The sequence below is a fragment of the Pleurodeles waltl genome, chromosome 2_2 (assembly GCF_031143425.1).
Source record: "Pleurodeles waltl isolate 20211129_DDA chromosome 2_2, aPleWal1.hap1.20221129, whole genome shotgun sequence".
Classification (NCBI taxonomy): Eukaryota; Metazoa; Chordata; class Amphibia; order Caudata; family Salamandridae; genus Pleurodeles; species Pleurodeles waltl.
Window position 1 is genome coordinate 1,043,395,873 of NC_090439.1, and position 21,965 is coordinate 1,043,417,837.

The following is a 21,965-nucleotide window of genomic DNA, read 5'->3' on the forward strand; positions in this document are numbered from 1 at the left end:
CTAAGCATGATGCGACATTGGTCAGGGGAAGTAACAAAAGAAAAAATCTATAGGAAGAACAAAAAAAAATTATTTGGGTGATAGTCAGGCATGTGACACAACACCGAGAGTACGGGTGATACACAAAGGCCAAAGTTACACAAATTTTAACTCTACCGTTGGCGACTACAACATATACGGTACTCCTAGCTAATGTTTCAGTTCCTTCTTCAGGAAAAAATTAAAACCTGGTTTTCTTTTAAGGAACGAAAGCCATATGCTACTTAGGAAACACAACATCATTAACTAATGTAATATAGAAATTAGGCCACCTTGAGTCACAGATCTATAATTTCATCCTTAGGTCCAATCAAGGATACATAAATGTAGGGCTGCCTGTTCCTTTAAGGGAAGGGGCAGTAACGTGACTAACTGCAGGTGACACACTTTGATCCTGTATATCTCTTTTTATTTTCCTTCAATACCATTATAGCCAAATAGACATTCACTGGTGAAGTGTTCTCTTTTATGTTCACAGCATGAAATATCATTATCTGTGGAATTTAGTAACCAGAACAAGTTCAACCAACTGTTGCGTAGCGATGGGCATCGTCATGACCATCCCCTCACAACACAGGGGAGCTTGTAATAGTATCAAAAGCAGCAACAAACATGCAAAAAACAAATAAAAAATAATAAAAACGCACAAAACGTCAAGCCATCAGATATACTTGCTGTGTATCAAGCACAAAAAGCATAGACAAAACAATAGCATGTGTGAATAAGCGGTGACACACAACACCATGTCATGTACTTTATGCACTGTAAACCTGCAGCCCAAAACCCAATATTTGGGCCTGTTTAATTTGTCAGGTTTAAAATCCTTACCCTCCTTTTGACAGTAGATCACCAGGCAATGGAAATCTGCTGTCAAATATAACTTTACTGTTTCTCTTCTAACATACAGGACCAGCAAGAACAATTCATGATAGGACCAAATACATGAAAATAAATTTCCATTACTTAACTGTTACCCTCTTGTCAGTTACTTCGCAACATCAAGCCACCTTAGTTTTACCTTTCTAAAAGTAAAAATTGTTACACTGACACTCCATATTAATTTGGCACCTACAATTTCCACTGTGAAAAATAAGTCTTAATTAGCAAATCGTTCTCATTAAGGCATGTAGCCTTCAAAATTTGAGAAAAGGGCTGCATCTTATTTTCTGTCTAAGACTTAATGCAACACTTCGTTTTCTGTCAAATAAAAGCAACTAGCAGGCATCGTTTTATTTTTTTAGAGCGGAGACACAAATGTATCAGTTCTGCAGAGCATTTAACATGATGTTGGGACTTTTGAAGAAACCCCTTTTTTTTATATTTTCCCTTTGGAATTAAGTTCTTTAATTGTATTGATGTTCTTCTGGAGAAACCAGAAATCCCACTTTTAGAGGCCCGTAGGGTCATTCTGCATTTTACAGAGACAAGGCCCTAATTTAAAAGGTCACAAGTGTCAACACGACCGCCTCCTCCATTGTCTATGGGAAAACTAAAGATAGCATCTCAGCAGCATGACTTGAGCCAGCCTCTGTAGCTCTCCTAGCTTCTGCCACTCTGAATCTGTCAAAGACAGTAGGCCTTTCTATTTTCCTTCTAACCTGCAATAATTCACTCTTTTTAAAAAAAATATTTTTTCCTTTTTAGGCGCTAAAAAAAAACTATCTCTATTTCCAGATTATTAAACTACATTTACTGTGAATAATTCACAAACCTTAATAACACACATACCAGTTGTTAGAATAAATGCTTGTTGCAATCCCATGCAATGGTACATATTTCATCAACCTCGAATGAATGAACGTCTCAGTAGGCCCAGCTGAAGTTAGAACCTTCAACCTTGATATTAAAACAAGCCTTTGTACTGGCACATTGACTCATTGAATCATAAGAAGGCACAACCTGCAAATATATATCAAACCTAAATGTATGCATTTACTGAAGCCTGAGACACTTTAAAAAGTACTCTGAATGAAAGAAAATGCAGTTTAAACAGTGCTTTTGCCCAAAATCGACTTTGATATTTTAGGCATTAAAAAATCAATATCCTACAATTTTCTTGCATAATATGCATTACCAGAATGTCTATTACACAATCCATGAGTCAGCCATTGAAAATATTAACTTATACTTTATAGAAATGAGCTTGTTTGCTCCTGCGCCAAGGGAAAATTGCACATACAAATGTCATTTTAGTGGTGCAACATAACTTGAATTAAATTTTAAGGTTAGGAGGTCATAGTATAGGTATTAAGCTTTATAAATATTAAAAAACGATTTTGAAAGGCACTTATTTTTTTTATTTTTTTTTCCATAATTAATAATTTTCTTTTAAAAAAAATAAAAACCCAATTATTCTTTTTTTTGTGATAATTCCACATATAAAAGCAAGCTGCATCCCTTGCCTATTATTTGGGATACATTAACTCACAAGCCTAAGCGCATAAGCCTAACTTGAAATGCGTCACATTTTTGAGCCACTTTCATTTAAAAGGAAGGTTATGCAAAATTCGACCCATGTTTAACTGGGAAAGTGCTGGCTGAATTGAAAATAGATAATTTCGGTTTTTTTTGGGGGGGGGCCCTATTTATATCTATTGAATGTGTTTTCTAATTTATTAAGCATTTAACGGCAGTTTTGTATATGTGCACAATTGCTCATTCTATAAATTAAAGAGCAACATATAGCTATGTTAGCACATCACATGGTTCATTTCTGGATTTTTTCTAAGTTTCTACTTAATATTAATTAACCAACATTTTACTTAACAAACTGTAAACATCAAGAAGACCCACAAACACACATTGAGCTCATTTCAGATATAAACAGAAAACACTCAGTACACATAATACAGCGCGCTTTAGCCATTTTTCATAAATAGCGCTGTCGCAATTTACTTACAGAACCGTTTGCAGATCCTAGTTGTAAGTCATATTTACAAGAAAAAAAAGAAAACTTTTCTCAATTATTTCCAAGAATAGCGGACCCATACTTTATTAAACGTGATGGGGCCCACTCCGTGCTTCACATATAGTTCATAGGTTGGAGTTCTAATCGGAGGAACCGGACATGAGTCCTCCAACCGGGAGTCCCTTTTACAACCAAGACAAAACAAATTTCCAAGTCTGCTAAGACCAGGCATCTTCGCTCACGAGTCTAGCTTCAAACTTCAAAGGATTATTGTTTACGATAGTCTCGTGAATACACGAGTCCTTCGGCTTTGGTACTTGCAAGTTCCAAATCAAAGTGATCCCAAAGGGATACCAAACCAAATGTCCAACTAAGGACCAAACCAAGTGTCCAACTAAGGACCAAACCAAGTGTCCAACTAAGGACTGGGAGACGCTCCACTTATACTTAACTGAAAATATCAATGACGTCACCAGAAGACTCGTCTTATCGTTTCGCTCTACCAAAAATCAAGGGTCCAAATCAGGGCGATAGCCAGGGCAGCAGTCCTTCATAGCCGTCGGGAAGCGGGGAACCTCGCAACAAAGACTTTCGGACCACGTTGACATGCAGGGGTCGATGAAGTGGCGGCCTTCCTCCAGAATTTTCACACGAAGCTCCCCACGGACCTCAGGCTTGGACCGGTACCGCTGGTATCGCCCCACGTTTAGGCGCCAACTGTTATACTGGGTTTTTCAGAACCGGTACTGATCCGGTAACCCAGCGGTGCCAGGGTACACCCAAAGACCTCGGGTACTTTCCTGATTCAGACTACAGAAACTCAGAGTCTTCTAGGTGAAGTCAAAGATCGAATTTATTGGCTGCAACCAATTGACAAGTGTCCTAGAAGTACAACAGCACGATTTGTATGTTCTCAGGAGACTGTGTTTCAATGCAAAGTCAGGTTTCCTTATATACAGTTTTTTAAGCTTCAGGCAAACATTCTTGACATTTTGGTTGGTCATTCACATGTTTTTCACTACAAAGGAAAAAACAGTGTCATGATGAAACCTCATATTTCATGTCATCCAACCCATAATAAATTACCCGGCAAGGCCTAGTATTTTACATCAGATAAGTGTGGACCCCTAATAAAAACGGGCACCTCCCCCTCGTAAAGTAAGAAGAAGAAAAGAGCAGGTGCAGGTGTGAGAAAGTTAGGCAGGGTGTGTGAGCGATAATAAGGGTTTTATGGCCTGGTGTGCCTTGATGCTATCTGATTCGGCCACTGGGAGAGGGACTGACCAAACAGGTTTGGCCTGAGGCAATGGTTCCAGCTTGCCCAGGTCAGAGAAAAGTCAATCAAGGTGTACGTGTCCTTGGAATCAAATCTGACTGTATTATAAGCCTATGTGAGGGCAACTTTTAAAATGGCTGCCGTGTATAAAATGGGAGCCACGAGTGCAGGACGAAAATGGTGATTTCGAGGTGAAAACGCTGCTGGAATTGAGCGAAAATGCTCCTGCTTAGTGTACTAGTCATTATCGGTCTTTTGATACTAAAATCGTACTGCTGTGGCAAAGTAAATTACATGGGTCCAGAATTTTTAGAACCACAATGGCCATGCCAGACCATTGGGGTGGTGGGCATGACTCCCGTCTTTTCTAAGAAAGGAGTCGTGAGCTATGGATGGTTATGCATCAGAAAATGACTCTAGGCAGGTTAGAGTCTTTTTTTCGACCCTAACCTGCCTAACGCCATTTTTTGGTGCAAAACCCCCTTCGTCCATACTGCCAACCCCACCCGACTAACGTCATTTTTTTTTTTTTTACGCTAGTCTCCCCTTTGCACCAGCTTGCACCATTCCATAAATATGGTGCCCAGCTGGTGCACAGAAATGGTGCAAGCGGGTGCTAAACCTTTTGGTGCAAAACTGCGTTAGGGCAGTTTTGCACCAAATAGTATAAATCAGGGCCTAAGTGCGCATATCAGTTTGGCCGGCCTAAGCTGGCTGGCCAAACTAACATACAATTAAATGCACTCACTCCTTCTCCTCTCCTCCCATGGTATTCACACACTGGCTCAGCTGAGCCTGCAGCTGGAAAAAAAAAAAATTTATGTTATTTCTCAGCTGCTGGCTCTTAGACAGTGGGATACTCCTCCACCATTGCAGAGGAGGCGCCGCTGGAAAAATGGGAAACAGATGGTTGCTAGATAAGCCTACATAAATCAACACTGTATGCCATAGATATACAGCAATTTATATGTGGGTGTATGTAATCACAATACATTTAGAAACTGACCTTCCAAGAGACAGAGCACATGGCACATTTACATAGATAAAGATGGCTTAGTTCAACCCACCAACACCTAGACAAAGGAAGTGTGATGTTGCTAACAAGCAAACTATACCAATAATAAAATGAACATTTGAATTGTTGAAGACAGATTCTGCTTTCTGAAAGCACTTAAATATGATATTGGTATGTGTTGTAAAATTCATAGCCACATGTGCTGTTTTGCACAGTATTGCCACCAGAGGCCTGCCTATTAAAAATAAATACAAATGAAATCATAACAAATGTCTCTATTTTTTTATTCACACCTTTGTCTTTCCATGGTTGGTGCCTCAGTACTATAGCGTGCACCACTGGCATGCTCACAGTTCTTTACATTTTTGGTGTGCCTCATAGAGCCTCATCCAACCACAGATACACTATCATAGTGGAGGCTTCCTTACTCCCATCTGCTCCTCTTCCAGCTCAATGGGTGTATTACAAGTCTGCATCTCGTACAGTGTACTGATAATATATGCAAGGCTCATTGAAACATCACTGATGTGGCGAACCCGCTCTACATGCATGCTTGCAGTATTTGTGTACGTAGTGCCGGTGGCTTGATCTAACTCCTCTTCAGAATGCTCAAAAGTCTAGAGATAATTGTTATTGTGACATTGGCAGCACCAGTGTGTTGACGAGTCTTCCGCAGTCTGTCTGCACAAATCTTTAACAGCCTTTTTTAATTCATAACAACCAGTTTGAATGGCAGCATTGCTTCTGTCATCTCTGGTTGGATTAATGTGATATGTGCAATGAGCCATCAGTGTGTGACTTTGGTGTCTGAGAAGTCTCCAAGGCAAGTACCAATGCAATGTAATTCACATAGCTATTAGAGATAATTAGGGCTCATTCTCCTGACTGTGTGGATGTTTGTGCACTGTGGCGCAGATTTATGGAAAGTGGCTCTGCACTGAGTGCAGCGCCACTTTCCCTGCGCCCCTTAGAATCCCACTACCAACATCATGTGCACTGTATTTAAAAAACAGTGCACCATGGCGCAGGGTAGGGGGCAATAGCGTCATTCTACATGACGCTGTTGATGTACTCTGCAAGAGTAGCACCAAAATGTTGTACATAGGGCCCATTATAAATGCAGAAAATATAGTGCTAGGAAATCTCATGGATTTCCTTGCTCCATATTTTCAGCCCCTCTAATGGGGGAACACCCCCCTTGCATACATTATGCCTGGCGAAGGTATAATGTGGCACAAGTGTTTACAAAGTGGTGCAACGCAAACATTACACCACTTTGCAAATATGGCACATGGGAAATGCCACCTTAATGCCACATTTGCATTGAAATACATGCCACAAATGTGGTGCAAGTTGATGCAATGGGCTCATAAATATGACCCTGTGTGACTTGATGGCAAGAGCCCTTCTGAGAAACGCAACAACTCATAATTAGTGCATATACATGTTTTGTTGCATGTTTGCCAGACATTGGATGTGTGTGCAGTTGTAGATGGTAATTTCTTTGGCATCTTTCATTCTCTGGTGAGCGCTAAGGAGTGTTTCCTTGTGTTATATGTCTTAATTTCTCTTTGAGGTAGCCAGGGGCTTCCAAAAACGATAAAGTTATCAGTTGTAGCCAGATAGGTCATGAAAACATCAGCATCAGCAGGGCATCAGACTTAGTGCAGTATTTGAAAAAATGGGGAGCATACCAATTTTCATGTTTGAATAGCTCAACCATCCAGGTTCTCTCATCAGAATGGCTTCTAGAAAAAAAGCAGGCCTTATCCTTCTCCCAGAATACATTTTTGGTGATGATGACTATATAGCAAATGGCAGTTACAATCTATGTGGGGCCATCTCTTGGGGGCATTTTATATATTAAGAGAGGGGAAGAAGAAGTTTGTATCACCCTTTGTATTCCTCTGTAAGCTCCAGCCAATTAACAACATGTTCATGATAGTTAAGTGTTTCCCTCATGATAGGTGTTCAGAAGATGATGATAATCAGTCTTTATTGTGAACACAACCTGATTTTCACAGGTGTTACTGCATGAAAGGAAAATAACAGGAGCACATTCAGAACAAAGAAAAATAACTGGAATGTAAATGTTTCACAACTGTTTAGAGAAATAATTGAAGAGGTTCTTATTCAGATGCAAGCTGGCCAAGGAGGAAATGCTACAGGTACTATACAGTGCTTATGTTGGTAAATCCCAAGCAGCACTAAATAATATTACTACACTATTGGCTTTAGATGGATACATATTGGGATGTGCTCTGGTGCAACGCTATATACCCCTCATCACTTCACATCAGAGAGATGAGAGAAGGTTGGGTGTTAAGTTAGAATTTCGTTTTTAAGATGTCATTCATTGCGTTATTACTTGCAGTGCTTAAGAGAGAAAACTCATATGACATATGTACAGATCAATAGTTTCACCTGTAAGTGTAAGATATGTACTATGAAATATAATAAAGTAGCTACACTAGAAATGCTAGAAATGTATGCATCATTTGAACATTTGAATGCTTTTTTTAATAGTTATTAATAGTTTGAAAAATGAACCACCTCCAAAACATAATTCATGATCCAGTAGCCTGGCTCAGATTTCCTCAATAAAATACCCTAACTCTGTTCTTTCAGTCTTTTTTTGCTTATTTTCTTCTTCTCAAAGTCTTTCACAGACTCTGGGAATATATTAATCAAAAGTGTTATTCTGTTCCATCAACTAACTAAATAAAGTTCATCAAACTATGCCAGTTACCCATATGACAATACCCATAAATAGCTGCAAGCTCACTTGAAAACGTATTAAAATGCAAAAGTGCTAAAAAGCAACTGGTAGACAGGCTCATGGTTTATAAAAAAGCATCCTGTACCAATTCACATTACCCCTTCACCAAGGTGTAACTCTCCACTATTTTGATATTCACCATTTCCAAGCAGAGATTTACAACAAGACTTATATGTCTTGGGGTGGACACTTCTACAAAGGAATTTACAAATGTAAAGTTTCTACAGTAACTTTCCACCTGTTGCCGGAGATCTACACTGTTAAGGTGGATATCTCTCTAGGAGAATGTATAGGAAAATATTTATTGTTTCTTATTCTTTAAAAAAATATAAAATATAAACCTATCTAAATGCTAAATTTGAATGTAGTATATTAATTATTAATTGGGTATTATGAAAATAAAACCTTAAAGCATTAACTTAAACTTCATTTAAAGTAAATTTAATTTATAAATATTACTATTTAATTACATTAAAAAAATTACCCCTCCTAACTTGTATATTTTTCTTTAATATTTATTGCATTTGCTTAAAAGGTTTGCATTTAATTAATTTAACTTTTTACATTTTTGAACAACATTTTAAAATCTAATTGTTTTTTAGAAATTTATGTTTTACCTTTTAATTTACAAAAACAAATCAACAATTATGTATAATTTTTATCACTATTACTTACCTGTCTCCATTGTTTTCTGTGGAAGTTTGTTGAAGACTATGTGGTTGACCATTTCTGGCTAAAGTAGATTTATAGCTGGTTTCACACTTTTGGGTCTGTAGTAACTTTAGAATTGTATTTTGTGAATTGCAGTAGTCTTTTGCAGGTGTGTGTTCTGTAATAAAATTTCCTTCCCAAACTCCTCCTTAAATTTCATAAACCCCTCTCATTTTATTGCAATTATGTCCCATTTTCCAAACACTCTCACTGGTCCCTCCCACATTTACTACTGAATCATAAACCTATGGGCCCAGAGCACTCCTCCAAACTGAAAAGGTAGTGGAGGTAGAAGTCTCTTGCTTAAAGTATGAGAATTAAATGTTGTAACACACAGGTAGTACTACTGTAGTACTACTAAACGGGTATGAGAATTGAAATTTGTAGTAACTGTGTAGTACTACTTTGTTAACAACCTCTTACTTCCTCTTGATTCAGGGTGAACTGAGAAGGACAAAGTCATCCTCAAATAACCCTTGCCCACCCATGAGTAACTAGGCCACATTCAAACCTTATGCCAAGGTTATTCCAAAATGACCTTAATATATTATGCAAGTATTACTTAGAATGAAAGCAATATTAACAGTACCCCACTGGGTTAAGATCGAAGTAATTATTTGACATGATTTAATTGTTAGGAATTAGAAATACAAGTGAATTATGTGGGTTCTATAATCACCCAGCTTCCATCATTGGTTATGATATTCAGTGGTGGGGTTTCCAAGTTATCCTTCAATTCTTAGACTTTCTAGTAGTACAGCCCCTGATGCATATGGGATCTTGCCAGAGCAGCATATTAGTCAACTTGATGTTTGGGCCCCTTACTCACACAAACATTAAATGCATCTGGCAAGGAGGGGCCTCCGCACTCATGGTCCACCTTGATTATAGTCCCTGTTATTAAAAAGGGAGACAAGGACAATTCTCAGTATTATGGACCAATATCTCTTATTGATTCTGGTGTGAAGGTCATTGGGCGGATTCTCCTTAATAGTCTGACTGATTGAGTCAATAAGAATCAAATATTGTCAAATATTCAGGCTGGATTTAGATCTCAGAGGGGGCTCAGTGACCAATGTTTGAATTTTTTATTTGATTTTTAACAATTATACCATGGCCAGACCAAGTTCAATCCATATGGCCTTCATGGACTTCACCTTGGCCTTTGATAGAGTCATCCATTACAAATTAGGGAAAATAAATCTCTCTTTTGCAGTCAAACCGTATTGTGTTATTTTTGAGGGACTTTCACTCTAATACATCTGTTTCAATTCCCTACACCACAGACTCCTCCAGCACTCAGCCTTTTATGAATAATCAAGGGGTTCATCAGGGTTGACTCTGTTTCTTTTCACGTTGTATATCAATAAATTAGCGAAGGAGCTAATAGAATCAGGGGCTGATTGTATATTGGATGAGTTTGTGGCCTTTATGAATGATCTGGATCTGGTCACAATTTTTAATAAATCTTTTTTGTAAACATAGCTGGTCCACGACCTACTAAAATCAAGCCTTTCCAGGTAGTGGATAATATATTAACAATGGTTCTGCCCTTCTACCTGGGGATCCTGTTTGACTCTGTTGTAAATGTTGTGAAGTCTCTTATTCTAGCTAAAAGTAATGAACAATTGAGGGCAATCTCAGGAGTAACAAGCTATGCATCTCAGTTGAGGAGGAAACCTTGGTGCCCATTATTAAAAGGTTATCAGGGTTAAATGCTTATGTAAAGTTAGCAGCTGTACAATTGCAGATCTTTGAGAACCAATTTTTAAAGCACTTGTTAAGTGTCCTGCACTGTGTTCCATCTTATAAAGTGCATAAAGCTTTGGGTGCAAGCTACCTCCCTGGTATTGTTGCTCTTCGACTTTCAGTAACAGTGTGGTTTAGGGCAGAAACAAAACTCAACAGGGAGAACTTCTTGGACGGAATTTCCCCAAATCATGCACATTTCATTCCCTTGGCTAAGAAAAATCAAAGAGTCTGTTGTCCATCTGGGGAGGCATGATCTGTTTGAGAACCTAGGGTCAAACATGACATGACCTGGGGAAAATAAAAATGTAGAGATAATCTGACAGGGAAGGAGTGGAACTGTTAAATACCACATTTCAGGGGCATACTCTGTTGAAAACCATTGTTTTTTGCTTACACAATTTAGGTTAAATGTATTCAATTGGTGTTTAGTGGTGCCACATGGGTTGAAAGTAGCTAAAAACTTAGGTCAGTATAGCTGTGACCATAAGTCTCCGCAAGACACCTTGCACTTTGTTCTGTTCTGTGGGTATTGTGATTAACCCAGGAAAGATTTTATTACACCACTTTTAAAGGACTAGGTCACGTTCACCTTACCCTGGTGCTTTTATAATTGGTGTATGGTTAATTTTCTAGCTAAATGGTTGTTTGCTTTTTAAACAGTGCTGTTAAATTGAGCCATTCCTTGGATGATTGATTTTAAGACTGCTTTTAACCAGTGCATTAATGTTGTCTTTTTATACAGCGTCTTTGTATGCTGTATCTGTTTCTTTTATGCTTGTATCTTGCATGGCTAGCTTGTTTTAACCGAATAAAGGATTATGATGATGACGTGAATTATAGGAAGCTGTAGAAAATGATGGTAATTGTGCAATAGTCAATGTCCTTCCATAGATGAGGAGGTAGGGACTTAAAATATTAACCTATAGGTTTAGATTTTTTTAAATAGTAAAAAATATTAAAAAATAAAAATGAATATTATAAAAGCTATTTAAAAACAGTACATATATATTATTTAATTCTGAAATATTTGATTAACGGATTTTGAATTAAATATAATGTGACAGTACATTTTATTAAAACATAACTAAATTAATTTTAATGAATTCTATACGTCACTTGTAATCATTATTATTGCACATTAAAAATCTTTTTACTTTAGGTGGTATTTTATTATTCAAACTTCGGAAACATAGTTTTAATTTAATGTCATATATTTCAATAACTTAAAGTTTTGATTCAAGTTCATTTAGTGTTGCAGTATTTTTGTATTTTGTTCTCCATGTAAAGAAAATAAAAGAAAATTCCTTACATAAACATTTTACATAAAAATATTTGTAATATTTATTTTTGAGTTAAATAAACTTTTTTTAATTTTTCCCCGTACCTTACCATGTGGAACTCTACGCCCAACGGACTAATGCATCAACAAAATGTGTTTTCAAAGATTCGCACAAGTCTTTATACTTAACTTCATATATAAGTACATTGACAATATGTAACTTCAGAATTCAGAATGGGAAATCTATAATTAGACTCTGCTAGCATATTCTTGTAGAGTGACATTTCTGTAGTAGATATTCTGACATATACCCATAGAGGCAGTGTGAGTGGACTATTATGTTCCGCAGACCAGACTATGGCAGCCAATAAGTCATACGCATCTTTTCATTCCTGACAACATCTTTCTGGATAAACCACTGAGGGGGGATATTGGCAGACATATAAGTGCATCAGAAGTCCTAAGTGCTGCCAATCATGAATCTCCTTAAGGAGGACCAGACACACTGAGCATAGAGGAAGCTAAAATTATGCATTATTTATTAAATCTATTAGATCTATTTATTCTTTGAGTTCCATCCAAAACTGTTTAGGAAGCAATCATCACAGTACTGTGAGCCTTGCAGACAATATGACAGGCACAGGAGATTTTTCATTTAAAATACCTGTTCAATGTGCTTTCTGTTGGAAAGTGGATTATTGGTAAGGGCAAATGAGTACCTACAATAGGCCACTAACCCCCACTAGGTTCAGTTCGGTCTCAATAAATTAACCCCAGCTCAACCCTTGGTAGCTTGGCATGAGTGACAAGGCTTAACTTAGGAGACAAACTGGAAAGCATTCAAGTATCACAAATCAGTAATTAAATAAAACACAGGAAACAGTTTAAAAATTCTAAACCAATTTATGAAAATGTAACATATTTTTTGCTTAAAAATGACACCATAACGAATACAATTCTTAGGGAACCAGAGATATGAATTTTTAAACAATTCGTGTTTTTTAGCGCATAGAAACTAATAGCGCCAATCTGGTTATCTGGTTGCACCTCGACCGGGGCAAAGTCAAAGTTCAAGGCTGACCGGGATGGTTCCCTGTACGGCTACAGCAAGCAGGAGGCCTCGGTCAAACGTTTACCTTCAAACTTAGTCGTTTTCTTGAAGATTTTCTTCAGCGGCACAAAGTCACCAGTCTGATCCAACCTCCCTGGAGCCCTTTCTCGGATACGCATTGCGGGAGCCCTCGGTGAAGATTTCTACGTTCGGACTGTGACGATTTTTCGAGATGAAAATCAATAGACTGGGGCAAACCTGAATCTTGATCCGACATCCCTGGAACCCTCTTCGGATACCCTATGCGGGAGGTTTCGGTCAACTTTCGATGTTCGGACTTAGTCACTTTTTGGGGGATTTTCTTCAGCGGGACGAACCTGCAATTCAGGCCAGGTTGCGGTTGAGGCAAGCCGCCTAGAGTTGCCATAGCGGGTTGGTCCCTTATGGAGCTTTTTCCAAATAGTTCTCCAAACTTCTCGAAACTGCTGGATCTTCTTCCAGAAGGTCTTTTAAGGTCTTTTAGGATTCCACATCTCACCCCAAAGTTCCAGAAGCTCTGAGTTGCTCCTTGATGGTGTGGACTACAACTCCCAGAATGCACCTGGCTCAAACTCTGAATTGGCCACTGGACAGGGTTCAGCTAGTCAGTTTCTTCAGGATTTGATGCAGAGGACTCTGGTTAGCAGGTTTTCACCTGTAGCAAACAGTTAGTCCCTCCTTGAACCAGTTGAAGCCAGGTGAAGTTCTTCTTGGGGTGAAACCCAAGTGTACAGCTGGTGCAGTCCTCCAGAGTGCAGTGTCCAGGTGCAGGTCAGGGGGCCAGCAGGACAGTCCTTTTTCTTCTGAAGTTCTTCCTTGTAGGGATCTGAGATGTGGGTGCAGCTCTTCCATCTTTATCCTTGCTCCTGGGTGAAAAACAGGGGGGTCCTGGTTCTCTAGTCAGGTGCAGGGTCCTTCCCCCTGTGATGACCACTTCCTGGGAAGTGTGGCAAAAATCAATCCCACGGACCAACATTCTTCAAAAATCCATCATGGCTAACTGATGTTTGGAGGTTACACCTGGCTGAGCCCACCCACTGGTGTGGCTAAAAATCCAATGTTTTTTTCAAACATATTTATTGTGCCACATGAATCCAGAAAGCTGCTTTGGGACATACATTTTGAAGCTTTGCATGGAAATAAGTAATGAAATGTCCAGATTATGGGTGCATCTCAGTTGTAATAGCTTACAAATGCAGCAAAATTCCTTTGCAAGAGGTTACTTTTAACAGGTGTTTAGAATTGTGCATGTTTGTTTTACTGCTACCCAATGAAGAGGGCTGTACCATGTACCACTATCTTTCAGCCCTCTACTTTTATTTTATTTATTTTTGTTGTCAACAACTAATTGTCTTAGTGGGACGTTGAATTGTAGTGGGAAGAAGCCATCTGACTGCAGCATGAAAGAAAATCAGCCCTGATCTCCAGAAGGGATTATGAGCTTCACAGAGAATCCTTAGTATATAGCTTTGCATAGCGACAGTAAAAAAAAACAAAAAACTTAATTTTCAATTCTAGCCATTCCGGGGTGATCCAATGACAAATACGTACATTTTAAAAGGCCTTAGCTGCTTTTTTCTGAAGAGTAAAATTGAGCCTGTTGATAGTGTTGGCCAACAAAAAGACATACCTGGAATTTGCCTGGGTTATCCAAGATATAAAATAAATGCATTGCGAGTAGTAGTGGAAATACAGCATTGTACCTTCTGTGGTTTGTTGTAAGACAGAAGATCATGGTCACACATGAATTCAAAGTGTTTCAGAGTAAGAAAAATGGGAGACAGGTCAAGGAGGTCTTGGGAACCAAATGTAAGTTTTGAAGGAACAGCTGACAAAATTAGCCTTATGTCTTTCTTTTTATATTTTAGAGATTGTTGGACCTGGGTCTCTCTATAGGACTATCCTCAAACGTTTTGACTTTTCCCTCCACCTTTGGCTGAATTCAAATTTATCTCAATATCTCTGCACTTTACCCCTGCCATCTGGTGCTAAAGTGCTTATGCAGTGTCCCTAAAACATGGTCAAATCAGCTTATAAGTCCCTTGTAGAGGGGTAGACCATATTCCCAGGGCCTGTAAATTAAATGCTACTAATAGCCTGCAGAATGTATTGTGCCACCCACTTAAGTCGCACCTTAAAAAGTACCCCAAAAGTACCATTGCAGGCTGACTACAGTTTTAAACTGCCATGTTGACTTGCAGATAAATCCATTGCCAAGCCTTAAATTGGCCTTTTATTACATATGTCAGGCCCTAGGTAGCCCATAGGGCAGTGTGCTTTGTAATTGTAAGGTTGGGTTATATACATGTAAGTTTTACATGCCTTATAGTGAAAAGCTCCTAAATGTGTTCTTCTCCCCAGTGAGGCATACAACTCCCATAGGATAACATTGGCAATTCCTTATAAGTTAGAATCTAGTGGCTATTTAATGTTTGGTATCTATTAAAATATATATAGTAAACCCATTTTAGTGGTGAAGTTGGAGTTCTCATTACAAGTTTGAATATGATACTTTTGGAACATTGGCATTTTCCTGCTCTTAACCCTTTTGTGCCTGTAGCCTGTCCTGGGTGACATGATTGGGTGTAGCTGACAGTTAAACTTTGTGAATTCCTCCCACACTTTCACACAATAACGAGGCAAAGTGTGTTTGGATGGGCCATCTGTTGACAGGATGGGGGGGTGGAGCTGAGCACAGTCCCACATGCCGCTGAATTGCCTGTGATCTCCCTTCACACAAAGGACCTCACAACCCCACATTGTTACTGCAGCTAGCTTGGAGCCAGGGCAGTGGAAGCAGGGAATTCCATGCACTTCACATAACCCTTCCAAAACCTTCTCTCACCTTCCAGAAGGGCACTAGAGTATAAAAATAGAACCTTGAGACACACTCTTCAGTTCACTACTGGATCTGCAGAAAGACTCCTAGAGGACTGCCTACTACTGTAACCTGCTGTGCTCTCTTCCAGACTGTTGCTGAACCTGAAAGGACTTCTTTGTTGGCTGCCTGGAGCCTGCCTTGAACTCTAAAAGACCCGCCCTGCTGTTGAGTTCTGCATCTTCACCTGGACCCAGAACTACCAGAAGTGACTCCATGGGCTAGTTTGCTGGCCTCCTGTTCAAAATCCCAGGGGCACCAAAGACTCCCTCAATCTTGAACCCGCACCTGGACTTAGCCTGAGGGAGTTCCAAACCCCCAAGAGGTGTCAGCCCAGTCCTGGACTCCTGGTTGTGGTGCTAAAGGTGCCCATATGGCCAATATCCAAAACTGAGGACTTAGTCAAAATTTGGCAAAAAAGTGCTCTGAGAACAAGGAGGTGACCGGGACCAACCACCAGAGGTGCATTGTTGATCAAATTGACTTTGCTGCTTCTCCTACTACGTTCTTCACAGCAGCAAAACCATTTCAGTGGCCCTTCAGCAAAGAGGCATCAAACCTTATGGAACTGTCTTCAGCTACAGTTCTCTGCTCTGTCCCACTGGAGTTTTTTGGCTTCCATTTTGCCAACTAAGTGTAAATGTAGAAATCTTCACTGCACTTTGTCCCAAGGCCATCCAACAATGAAACATCTATTCTCAGATATGTCCTGCAGCCTTTCTACGCTGAACTTTACCTTCTCAGGCATGTTTCTTCAAGAATTTGTCTAAGTCTGAAGGTAAGTGCTGACCAGGCCCAATCCACTTCTTGTATCTGAAACTTGCTCCTTTGTGGTTGGCCTTAACTTTCAGCTTTGACTCGGTCTCTAGCAACTAGAGATTGTCATTTTGGTGTCAGATAATTTATAAAAATGTATTCTATTTTTCTAAATTGTTTTGGAATATTTCTTGTTTTGTGTTTGCACTTTATTGCTATTTGTGTGCTCCATAAGTGCTTCACACATTGCCTCTAATGCAAGCCTGTCTGCCTTTTGTGCCAACTTACCCTGGGTTAAGCACATGTTAATTTTGTGACTTTTCGTGGTTCACACTGCTGGGGATTGTGGCTGTAGCTTGACGAGGGCTAACACCCCAGTCAAACCAAAATCCAATTTCTTACAGAGCTAATTTGGAATTTGGAATCCAGCATTTATAGCCCTTAAACACCATCAGCAGTATGGGATCCAAATGCATTGGCAAATTTGGCTTGAGAACTCTCACACCTTTAGTTGGTTGGGCCTGCATAAGCAATAAACGTGACGGTTTGAAAAGGCTGACCCCTGTTAATGGGACATTAAAGTACCTGACGTTTAGAGATGGTGGATCTGATTTAAAGTAACTTTAGCAATGATTGATGAGAAGGGCATTACTTAATTATAACTTCCCCAGACAATGGTGTCCTCCCTAAATATCAAAACCACTATATCGATGGGGCACAATATTGAGCAGAGACTATTGAAAATAAAATATTGTAATTAAGCCTAGAACTTCTATACCTAACTTCACATATGTGTGCTGCTAAGGTACTTATATCTTTAAGGTGTGTAGGTGCGGAGTTAGGAATCGTAAATCTATACTTCCCTGTTTGCACTTATGTGTTGATATTTTGTCCCTCGTTATTCTGTCCTCAAAATTCTTGTACCACAATATTGGTGTTAATATTCAGTAGGACAACCTAGACAATCATTCAATCTGCTTCAGATAACGAGATATGATCAACCTTATCGAAGATGGCACCATAGGTCTAAAAAAAATAAGATTCTCAACACTAACCAACTTTTATACTGTTCGAAAAGAGTTTTCTCAAAGACATTAGGCAAAACATAGTCTATTTTATAGAACTGGAATTTCCAACACTACTCATGTTTTTATCTGAGGGGGCATACTTATTAGGGGTTTGCACCATGCTCGCAACATGGTACATGTGTGGCACAAGCACTAAGTCATATTTTTAAAACCACGGAAAGCCACTTTGCATGGCTTTAAATGGCTTGAAAAATATGGAGTAAGGCAACACAGTGCAAATCACTGAGTTGCCTTAATTAGCACTAAGGAGGTGTTCCATTGTCATTGCGTGGGTGTACCAACGCATCCCCTGGTTTATGATCCAATACCATATTAACCAACCCTGGCGATCCTGATAATGCGCTAAAATCCTACACCTCCCCAGGTGAGGTATAACAAGGAGAAATATCTTTATTTCCCCTCATTTTTTACTCTTTCGAGCACACATAGCAAGAGGAAAACGCCTCTCAGGATTGTTTTTGAACTGTATACAACGGCAGTACCATGGTGCAAAGGTGCCTGCGTTGGTGCTTGGCAGCCAAAAGGGTGCCAGCGCAGGAGGAAAGTACAGGAGTAGGCTGTATTGGATAAATAGGGTGCATTCCTGCCCTTTCCCTGTGACACAGGCCAGTGCAGCAAGGTGACTTGCTGCGTTGCCCTGTGCCACAAAGCTCATAAATCTGGCCATAGATTTTTTTATTCCTCATTGAGTCTTGATTTAATGACAATTCATTATTTATAGCTGATGTTCTTGTACTACCTGGCTACAATACTATCAAACATGACAGAGAGATATGCTCTGGTGATGGAATTACCTTAGTTCATACCAAGTCACTTGATGTAAAAATATTAAGGGCCTCATTACGAGTGTGGCAGTCCGAGGACTGCCACACTCACGTTGACAGTTGGCCCACTGCACTCCAGGGGGTCCAACCGCCCAATTACAACTTTGCGGGCCAACCACCCAAAGACCGCCATCCCTGCAAGTATCATAGATCCTGACCGTGTGACGATGGTTGGGCTTGGAACCACCCATTGCTGTGCTGAACTCAGCGCTGCCTGGCTGATTACAACCCAAATTTCCACCAGCCTTTTCATGGCGGGGACCCTGCCGATTACATTTGTAGAGGTACCTTGCTTGACTCCCATATCAAAGGCTTTGTAATCATAATCAGGTTTAAAACAGAACAATGCCACTGATTGCAGATCATAAAACGAATGTATTTATTCTCATAGCTGCTGTGTGTCCAGTCCAATCCAGTCCAGATCTTTTCTTTGCATTCTGAGACCTGTAGACCTGGATTTATAAGAGGCTAAACAAGACATCATGTCCCAAAATGCAAACCAAAAACCTGGATTGGAGCTTTTAGTGATGCGTGGCCCCGGGATACTTGGCAGGACCATAATGGCAGTTATTAGTTTTCAGGCAACATCAGAAAAATTAATTTTGCCAACCGTTGAGCATCTTTGGACATACTGTATTTTATGTTATCAAGGGATCGCTTGCGTTTTCCTACATCTTTGACAGATTTTACTCACTCTGCTGAATGTTGCATTAAGAAAACAAATATTAATAGCATTGTATACTACCAGATCTACGGAATGTTTATTCAAACACTAAGCACAGACCTCTGAATATTTTAATAAACTGCCAGGATGAAGAGGGGTGAATTTATATAGATGTTTCCATAGCTACAATTGTAGTTTAATTTGTTTGTATCCCAACAGTAAAATCTGAAATATGAAACACTGCTGCATGAAAAAAGAGAAACCAAATCACCACTAGAAATGAGAATTTCATTTTGTAGTTTCTGACAGTAATGCATTCCTAATGAGTGACTGATCAAATCTATTCATCAACAAGAGATACAATTTTAAAAAACCGTGTGCTAATGCCCATTTTTCACGTGCTAATGTTTTGTGCTGCCTCGCATTTATCAATTATTAATTGCAATATCCTTTCAACCTAACATAATGTTTTGACACAATAAATCATGCAGCTTCAAACATCGAATTAATACATACCCACACCAGACATCCCACATCCATTCAGAGTCTCTGCAAGACACCTTGGAAGTCTGTAAACAGATACATCATAAATTATGCTGCAATCAATACCACACATCATGGGCAATATACACGTTTTAATGTGAGCTTTACTTTTGGCTGATATGAGCCCTAGTAGCTTGCTGCAGTCGTAAGGTAAATAAATACTTATTTCAGATAGAAGCAGAGACTTTTTCTATGATGTTATATTGTACTGGTTCTTATGTACTATAGGTCTCCTTCCCAGACCTTGCCTGATGCAAGTTCTGTTCGCCTCTCGACCTCCCTTCGATAGCTTTTATGCTACCATAACTGCCTGATGTTTATATTTAAATGTTAGTGTTTTTATGGGAACAATCAGGAAGAATGCAAACAATGTCTGGCTCCTTTTTCAGCCGTGTACAAGGACTCCTGAACACTTCTGGTTGATGGAGTCGTACATGCCATCTCTGGTAACAAACGGTCCTAAATTCCTTTATTTAAATGGACTAGGAAACTTCACATGAAACACTGTTGATTTTCAAATCTTGGAAGCGACCATGATGTTGAAAAGTACATAGACAAGGTTTATAGGCCCATATTTACACTTAGTTGGCGCTGAAATAGTGCCATTTTTTTACACTAATTCAGTACAGAGTTAAAGTAATTTTTTGGATGTGTGAAACCACCTTGCGTCAAAGAGATGCAAGGTGGGGGTTCCCATCGAAAAAACGTCTCTACGGCTCTAGCGCCTTATTTACCCTCCTGTGCAAAAATGGTATACGGAATGGAGGCGGGCCTAAATAATAGCACTAAGCCTATTTAGCTCCGTTATTTAACGTCTGGGTCAGGACAGGCGTTAGGGGACCTGTGGACCCATTTCCATGGTCAAACACAATCGAAAGAGCCCACAGGTGCCCACCCCAATCCCCAGGAACACCCCTACCCACACCAGAGGGACACCAGAGGATGGGGGTACCCCATCCCAGGTAAGTAGACTAATTAGACCTATGTATTTACAACAAAAAATTAAAGTGCCATTGGAGGCCCTGAAATGGGCCCCTCTACATGGCACTGGGTGCAATGGTCATGCCCAGGGAACCCTTGTCCCCTGTGCTGGCCATTGGGGTGGTGGGCATGACTCCTGTCTTTTATAAGACAGGAGTCATATAGTATGGATGGTTTTGTGTCAAGAAATGACACTAGGCTGGTTAGAGGCATTTGTTTTGTCTCTAACCAGCCTAATGTCATTTTTTGGTGCAAAACCCCCTTCTCCCATACCACCACCCAAAGTATAAATATATGGGTCATAATGCGATATCTAAAATTTATCATATGAACTGAGGCATGAGAACGAAAGGTAGACTTTTACTGCATTTTGGTTGGCTCCATACTAAATACTGAGGACCCCCTTGAGTCTTTGCCTTCTCCACTACACATCTACATGGAATTGTAAAAAATGGCCGTAGATTATCCTCTGTTTTCTGTTTCCTCTCATCTTTAAAAATGTGCAAACCAATATCTCCACATGGCATCAAAATATATCAAGTCACAAAAATATATCCCTTGATTGTTGATATCCCCAGTTAAACTCAAAAGGAAAGATTCTGTAAGCCTCTGCTTTGGCTTTGTTTTATATGTGTATTTTTTAAAGTAGAGAGCAACTCACCAACAAGCATCCAGAAGCTATAGGATTTGATTGACTGATTGTCCTTAGCAGGGGAGGCCCCTCCGCTATGGCGGAGGAGATTCGCCCAACTGCTGAAGGAAGACGAATAAAGTGATAATAAAAGTATTCTATTATCTCTTTATTTTTCTGCTTCGTGAGGGCAGGGCGGGCCAGCCACCTCCACATCACCAGAGAGTAGAAATGGTATGTACACTTCTAAGTGCACATGGCAGTTTGGCCGCCCGTCTGAGGCCGGCCAAACTGACATGTGCACTTAGAACTCTCCACGTGGCTGTGTTATACAGTCGGGGGAGACAAAGAGCAGGCTCCCACTCCCTCCCTGAGTGACACTTCTGCCTGCTCAGGCCAATCCTGGAACTTCTCTCATGCTGTTGAAGATAGCATAGTGCCCAGCCTAACTTATAAGTCATTTCAAATTCCAGGCACTTGTGTCTGAGAAGGCAGGGTCCCTCAGAATGCTGAACACAGCAGCAGATCAGATAATCTAGTTGTCCTGAGAGTCAATTAAGATTCTATTTTCCTTAGAACAAGTTAACAGGTCTTTCCAAAGAGAGACTTAGGCCCTCATTATGAACATGGTAGTCCGTTCCGCTACGCCGGCGGTAGAAACCGCCAACAGAGGAGTGGTCTGGACCGCGAAATAATGATCCAAATGAAACACATGCATCCCGCGAACCACCCACTGTCAGGGAAGGAGTCC